At 42.7% G+C, this 8282-nt stretch overlaps 1 long non-coding RNA gene across 1 annotated transcript; it reads right to left on the reverse strand.

Moving 5' to 3' along the window:
- Nucleotides 1-864: 864 nt before the first annotated feature.
- LOC122453534 lies at nucleotides 865-3232 on the reverse strand. Its single transcript, XR_006273097.1, has 2 exons — nucleotides 2773-3232; nucleotides 865-968 (listed from the first exon to the last, which is right to left on the reverse strand). It is a non-coding gene; the product is annotated as an uncharacterized LOC122453534 (long non-coding RNA).
- Between the last annotated feature and the right edge of the window lie 5050 nt (nucleotides 3233-8282).

Below are 8282 nucleotides of genomic sequence, written 5' to 3' on the forward strand. Positions count from 1 at the left end.
TAAGAGGCTCAGGAGAACCCTGGCTGTTTCTCCGTCTGGAGATCTCCCACTATGTGATGTCAGGGGATGGGAGGCAGCTGGAGGAGAAGCATAATTAACGTCTCTGGCTGTCTTGGCACTGAATTCCTTAATAGTTGAGGTAAGGTAGGGGCTGGTCTACAAAGGCCAACGAAACACTCATATTTTGGCTCCTGCAATGTCAAATCAATACAAATGTCCTTGAGTTACTCCTCCTTGGTTGCTGTCTAGATTATCCAACATTTCAGTTTTGTGGTCATCTGTCAAATTTAAACCTTTCAAATACCCTTCCTGTATTTGGGAAAATCTCATATACAAATCTTTCTACCCCGAAATAGCAGCTAGGATGACTCAATTCTCAGCTTCACTTTTGCTCAGAAAAGCTGCACCCCAACATGGCTGTGTTCTGGACATGGGATCTGGGGCTCCACCAGCCACATTCACATCCAGAAAAATCTAATCAGGAAGAGAACAGGGGAGGAGGCAGGCTGTACATAGAATCCCTCGTTGTAGTTGGATTGTTTCTGTGTGCAATCCCAGGAGATTTCAAAGCTGCTCCGTCTTGTCCTCCTGAGGGTTTGTAAGCAGATAACCTTGCATTAGTTACTTTTCTGTTTAAACTCACTATTGTGGATTCTGCAGTCTGCACCACTGTTATCTTCTACCTACTAGGACATACCATTTGGGATCTCTGTTTCCTTGAATCCTATGCATGCTTCACCCATAAAGACTTATGTGGTTACTCAAGTCCACTGAGATAAAAATAACATCTGATGTTTACTGAACACTTGTATGTAGACACTGTTCTGTTTATAGCACTTAAATTTATAAAAAACCCAACTCAAGGTAGTTGAAGTAACCAAGGGAATTTATTGGCTCAGGTATGGCTGGATCCGGGGACTCTGCAATATCATCAGGATAGACTGTCTTCATCCACGGGCTCTTCTATCCTGCAATATAACATAGTGTGACTTATTTCATTTTGATTATATACTATCAAGTATTGTTGGTTATCTTCTCACGTAAACATCTGATCCCAATTCCTGGAGCTGTGCTATCCAGAATTGTAACTACATGCCACATGTAGATAGTAAATTTAATTAAATTATTGAATAAATTAATTAAATAAAATAGAAATTCAGTTTCTCAGTTGTACTAGCCACATTTCAAGTGTTCAATAGCCACATGACTTTTCACTCTCCAAAATCTTTAATCACCTCCCGGGTCTTGGATGCTCTGACCCTTGCCTATCTACATCTCTAGACTTACTTGGCTCTGGCCCTCTCCGTTTCTAGGTTCCATTCACAATGGACTTCCCTAAGTTCCTCAAACATGCTATACTCTCTTGTCTCTGGGTTCTGTAAAGTAATGATCTTCTGCTAGATACTGGGATTCTCCCCATTTGTGGTTAGCTATTCAGCAAACTGTGGCAGGAGGTGGATGTCTTTTTTGCTGGCATGTGCCAAACTAGGTTTTCCAGCCCCCTGCACCTAGATGCACTGTGATTCTGAGTTTTGGCCAATGAAATTTAAGTAGAAATGATGCAAGCCCTTCTGTGCTTGACCTCTTCAGTTCAGTTCAGTCGTTCAGTCATGTCTGACTCTTTGCGACCCCATGGACTGCAGCATGCCAGGCTTCCATGTCCATCACCAACTCCCGGAGTTTGCTCAAACTCATGTGCATCACGTCAGTGATGCCATCCAACCATCTCATCCTCTGTCGTCCCCTTTTGCCCCTGCCTTCAATCTTTCCCAGCATCAGGGTCTTTTCCAAGAAGTTAGTTCTTCGAATCAGGTGACCAAAGTATTGGAGTTTCACCTTCAGCATCAGTCCTTCCAATGAATATTCAGGACTGATCTCCTTTAGGATGGACTGGTTGGATCTCCTTGCAGTCCTTGCAAGGGACTCTCAAAAGTCTTCTCAACACCACAGTTTAAAAGCATCAATTTTTCGGCGCTCAGCTTTCTTCACAGTCCAACTCTCACATCCATACATGACCACTGGAAAAACCATAGCCTTGACCAGACGGACCTTTGTTGGCAAAGTAATGTCTCTGCTTTTTAATATGCTATCTAGGTTGGTCATAACTTTCCTTCCAAGGAGTAAGCGTCTTTTAATTTCATGGCTGCAATCACCATCTGCAGTGATTTTGGAGCCCCAAAAAATAAAGTCTGACACTGCTTCCACTGTTTCCCCGTCTATTTCCCATGAAGTGATGGGACCAGATGCCATGATCTTAGTTTGCTGAATGTTGAGCTTTAAGCCAACTTCTTCACTCTCCTCTTTCACTTTCATCAAGAGGCTTTTTAGTTCCTCTTCACTTTCTGCCATAAGGGTGGTGTCATCTGCATATCTGAGGTTATTGATATTTCTCCCGGCAATCTTGATTCCAGCTTGTGCATCTTCCAGCCCACCGTTTCTCATGATGTACTCTGCATAAAGTTAAATAATATAGAGGGTGCCATAAAGATCTCTGGGATGCCAGGGAAAGGGAGAGCCACTGATGGGAGAATTCAGGAGTTCTTGAAGGAGTGGATGGAGCAAAGCCCCTTACACAACCACCCCCTTTTACCTCTGACTAACATTCATCATGAAGTCAATGGGAAATAACCCTGAAATAACTGAAATTTGTAAGTTATACAAGCTATCCATAGATAACTTGTGGATTGTTTTTGTCCCACATGTAATTTCCCTTCTGCCTGGAACATTTATTCTTCCCACCCTACCCTCCACCTTCTGTTTACTTGTACTCACAGTTCACATCCCACCTCAAATATTTCTTCCTTCAGATACCCTGCTCTTCCTCAAGAGCTCCTTAATTCTGTCCTCCAGACTAAGTCACTTCTGCCAGTAATAGCTTGAATAATATCCTGTGCTTTCTCTTCAAAGCATTAATCACAGTAGTAATTGTGTAATTGGCCAATTAGTTCCTTAATGTTTTCTATCCATCAATATGTAATCAGGGCAGGAAAAACATCTAAGGCTCTGTTACTAATACATCCCCGGCCGCCACCAGTGCCTTTCTCAGTAAATATTTGTCTTATGATTAAATGGAGAAATGAGCCGACAAGTCAAAAGCCTTGAATCCTGAAAGGCATGTATATACATTTTCCTCAAGTATGGTTTTGGAAGGCAGGCAGAAATAATAGCTAACATTTGTAAAGCAGTTAATTACTATGTGCCAACTACTTGCTAAGCACTTATAAGGGTTCTTATTTAATCATCACAATAGCCCTAAGTGGTAAGTTCTATTATTACCTCAGTTTACAGTGAGGTAACTGAGGAAAGGTTATTTGAGAAAGAGGTGAGGAAATTTGCCCAAGGTCACAAAGCTAGTGAGTACTGGCTGTATACCTCAATCAAACAGCTGACTCCCGAGTTCATGGGATTAACCACTTCAGTTACTGCCTTAAGCCTTGTCAATGTAATGACTGCCATTAAAAAAATTCTTTTTTTTTTTTTACTTAACCGTAGATGATTTAAGGAGAAGGAAATGGCAACCCACTCCAGTGTTCTTGCTTGGAGAGTCCCGTGGACAGGGGAGCCTGGCGGGCTGCTGTCCGTAGGGTCGCACAGAGTCAGACATGACTGAAGCGACTTAGCATGCATGCATGCATTGGAGAAGGAAATGGCAACCCACTCCAGTGTTCTTGCCTGGACAATCCCAGGGACGGGGGAGCCTGGTGGGCTGCCGTCTGTGGGGTCGCACAGAGTTGGACACGACTGAAGCGACTTAGCAGCAGCAGCAGCAGATGATGATTTAAAATGTGCCAATTTCTGCTGTACAGTAAAATGATTCAGTTATCCATATATATATATTATTTTCCATTATGGTTTATCACAAGATACCGAATATATTTCTCTGTGCTATACAGTAGGACTTTGTTTGTTCTATATATAATATTTGGCATCTGCTAACCAGAAACTCACAATCCATCCCTCCCCCACAAACCCTCCCCCTTAGCAACAGGTCGTCTGTTGTCTTGTCTGTGTGGACTGCCATTTTTTATTTGTCTTATTTACCTGGATCTATAGGAAGAGTCAGGAGTACCACCCTATCTTTACCTCTGAAAATGGAATTGTTGTGAGTGAAGCTTACAACATATTCAAATATTTCTTCTTTCCTTTTTATATTTTATGTGCATCCATAATCCTATTACAGCAACTAAATAATCCTCTTTGTGGTCTGTTGTTGTTCAGTCTTAGTCGTGTCCAACTCTTTGTGACCCCATGGACACCAGGCTTCCCTGTCCTTCACCATCTCCCGGAGCCTGTTCAAACTCATGTCCTTTGAGTCCATGATGCCATCCAACCCTCCTGTCTTCTATCATCCCCTTCTCCTGCCTTCAGTCTTTCCCATCGGACATGACTGAGTGACTTCACTTTCACTTTTCACTTTCATGCATTGGAGAAGGAAATGGCAACCCACTCCAGTGTTCTTGCCTGGAGAATCCCAGGGACGGCGGAGCCTGGTGGGCTGCCGTCTATGGGGTCGCACAGAGTCGGACACGACTGAAGTGACTTAGGAGCGGCAGCAGCAGCAGCTCTAGCCATTAGGTGGCCGAAATATTGGAGCTTCAGCTTCAGCATCAGTCCTTCCAATGAATATTCAGGATTCATTTCCTTTAGGATTGATTGGTTTGACCTCCTTACAGTCCAAGGCACTCTCAAGAGTCTTCTCCAACACCACAGTTCAAAAGCATCGATTGTTTGATGCTCAGCCATCTCTACAGTCCAACTCTCACATCCATACATGACTACTGGAAAAACCATAGCTTTGACAAGATGGACCATTCAGCAAAGTAATGTCTCTGCTTTTTAATATGCTGTCTAGGTTTGTCATAGCTTTTCTTCCAAGGAGCAAGCATCTTTTAATTTCGTGGCTGCAGTCACCATTTGCAGTGATTTGGGAGCCCAAGAAAATAAAGTCTATCATTGTTTCCATATCTATTTGCCATGAAGTGATGGGACCAGATGTCACGATCTTCATTTTTTGAATGTTGAGTTTTAAGCCAACTTTTTCACTCTTCTCTTTCATCTTCATCAAAAGGCTCTTTAGTTCCTCTTGGCTTTCTGCCATAAGGGTGGTGTCATCTGCATATCTGAAGTTATTGATATCTCTCCCAGCAATCTTGATTCCAGCTTAGACTTCATCCGGCCCAGCATTTCACATGATATACTCTGCATATAAGTTATTAAATAAGCAGAATGACAATATACAGTCTGACATACTCCTTTCCCAATTTTGAACCAGTCCATTGTTCCATGTCCGGTTCTAACTTATGCTTCTTGATCTGCATACACGTTTTTCAGGAGGAATGTAAGGTGGTCTGGTATGCCCATCTCTTTAAGAATTTTCCACAGTTTGTTGTGATCCACACAAAGGTTTTAGCATAGTCAGTGAAGCCAAAGTAGATGTTTTTCTGGAATTCTCTTGCTTTTTCTAGGATCCAACGGATGTTGCCAATTTGATTTCTGGTCTGTAGATGAATGATTATGCTTTCCGTAAGCACTTTACTTTTTTACACTTCCCCTTTTCACTCATGAAAAAGCAAGGACAGAGACTGTTTTTTTACCTTTACATGGTTTTTTTTTTTTGGTTTTAATATAAATAGCTTTGCAACATGAAGTCATACAGCCTCCCCTAGTGGTAAACAAGTGAAAATTTCCATGGAACAACAAATATCCTTTTTTTTAAAGCATGGTGTGGGATTTTATAGTTCAAGCTTCAGTAAGAAATACACTCTGGTTTCTTTTCTAAGCAATCATAAAGGACTGGCAACTTACTACTTTCTTATGAATATCCAAATATACTTGAGTGACCAGAGTTAAGAATTCAGTTTGTGACGGGTTTTTATCTGTGCAATTTGAAATAAAAACCTTTGTAGTGGGGAACTTTTGGCCTCATGACACTAATAACTCATTCAGTCTGCGAAGAACAGAAGGCATTGTGGGCGATAGAAAATTAAGTCGAGTTGCTCCTTCTCATCTTTTGGAGGAAAAAACCCATCAACCCAGGAATTTAAATATATATGAAATAAAATGTTCGCAAGATAAAATGGCCATGAGAAACTACACTCTTCTTCCAGCTGTGCCCCCTTCCCTGACCAATTGTCTTTCAGTTTCTTAACTGGAAGCTGGTCTGAGCAGGTTGGTGAGACAGCAGCCAAGGAGGTTTGTTCATGCATGCCTGCACACATTTTGATGCCAACTCAATGTGTACAGCCGGCAAACTCAGATATCTGTATGCCAGCGAGGAAGTAAATGAGTGGGAGGGGCTGTGGCAAACTAAAATGCACATGACTTTTATAAAACCTTGTGCAAGCACAATAATATTGGGACATCAGTAGAGTCCATGAGCTCTAGCATAAATGCAGGACCAAAGCATTCCAGGATCCCACGCTATCAAGATATGAAGCAAGTCAGCGGTCCTGTGCTGGGTAAAGGGCCATGGGAACTGTTGGCAAATCTGAAGCAGCAGGTAGTGATACATCACAGAGAAGAGCTGACAGATTCAAGAGGTGGAAGGTGAGAGGATTTATGGTCAGCCAACTGGGAAGGGTCCCCATCTCAGCCCAGAATCACTGTGAATCTCTGTATCTTTGATGGCTTGAAGACGGACTTTGAGAATTCACACTGGTCAAGCTGTCATGAGGGGAGGTTCTTCCAATGGTCAGAGACACACAACTGAAACCTGGCCTTCCTCCTCACTGTCTCTGGACCTGGGAACAGGCCTGGTATCTACGATCCCTCAGAGAAGAGCTCATTGCAATAAAACCCACTCTTTTTGCACCAAAGAAGCCCATAAATCCTTGGAGTCCAGGATGATGTGGGGTGTTGGGAAGGAAAACAAGATATAACTCATATAACTCAAGATATAACTCACAGTTTGCCTGCTATACACCAATAAACTTCTGGTTTTGTGGGTGTGATCATAAAACTGAGCTGTAGCTTTTCATCAGCAATTCAGGTTCATTTGAAAAATAGGGCTGTTGCCATTTCCTCCAAAAGACCATCCCTGTTCTTCCCTTCCTCTCGATAATACCCTAGACACTGTTCTTACATTCTACCCAAATCAACACATTATATGTATGTTTCTTCCAGTGGCTAGACTTTAAGCTTTTTGAGAACAAAAATAGTATCTGTCAATCAGTCAACAAATAGTTCTATTCCAGGCACCTGGCCTCCAGTCTGTCCCATGTGAGCACTCAAATATGTGTTGACTGAGAGAAAGAGAATTCCAGGCAAGAGGAACCAATGAATAAAAACAGAGACTGCGAGGACCATGGCCTGGACAGTGGATACAATGTTCTGGTTGGCCCATGGACCTCAGGTGGGGAAATGGAAGAATGAAGGTTGAAAAAGAAGGTTGGAGCCAAACTGTAGAGGATTTTGAACGTCGAGCTACAGAATTTGTACTTTATTTTTAGAGGTACTACAGAGCCAGTAAAGTTGTTTTCCATTTTTGTTTTGTCATGCTGGACAGCTTGTGGGATCCTAGTTCTCTGACCTAGGGATCAAACTGGCGCCCCCTGCAGTGGAAGCATGACGTTCTAACTAACTACTGGACCTCCGGGGAATTCCTGAGCCTGTAAAGATTTCTAAGCTGAACTAAAATGCTAAAAATAATTTTGGGGAAAGTTGGCTATGACAGCACTGTGTAGGATGGACTGGAGAGAAGTCAGAAAGAGCAGTAAAGAAAGTTGTGTGAATCTCTCAAGCAACTGGGGTTCTGTCTTGTGGGGGTTCACAGAGAGAAGATCTGCTTCCAGGAAGTTCATCAGGGAGTAAATTACGTCTCTAACAACGCTGGTAGAATGCAGGGGTAACCGAGGCTTAGGATGATCCCGGGGATATTACAAGCAACAGTATCCAACTTACAGAGTAGCCTAATCTATGAGGACAGTTATTCTCTCACAAGATAAGACTTAAGTCATCACAGACCTGAGTGCTTTCCATATTCCACTCTACCACTCTCAAGAGTGTCGGCAACATCATTCCTCTGGCCATAGCAGACCGGGCATTGTTTGCACACAACCATATCTAGCAAAGAAGGGTTGTACTTTCTTCCATGGGTTTCTTTTTTTAAGGAAAATTTCTCCTAGAACTACCCCCCCGCCCCTGCTACTTCCCATGAGGTCCTAACTGGCTCCAAGGGGAGGCTGAAAAAACAAGTATCTAGCAGTTCCCCTCTCAGTGGGGAAACTCTGCCAGCAAAGAACAGTGGGGAGTGTGGCAGGAGCATGATTGTTGGGTGGGCTATC

The sequence above is a fragment of the Cervus canadensis genome, chromosome 15 (genome assembly GCF_019320065.1).
Source record: "Cervus canadensis isolate Bull #8, Minnesota chromosome 15, ASM1932006v1, whole genome shotgun sequence".
Taxonomy (NCBI): Eukaryota; Metazoa; Chordata; class Mammalia; order Artiodactyla; family Cervidae; genus Cervus; species Cervus canadensis.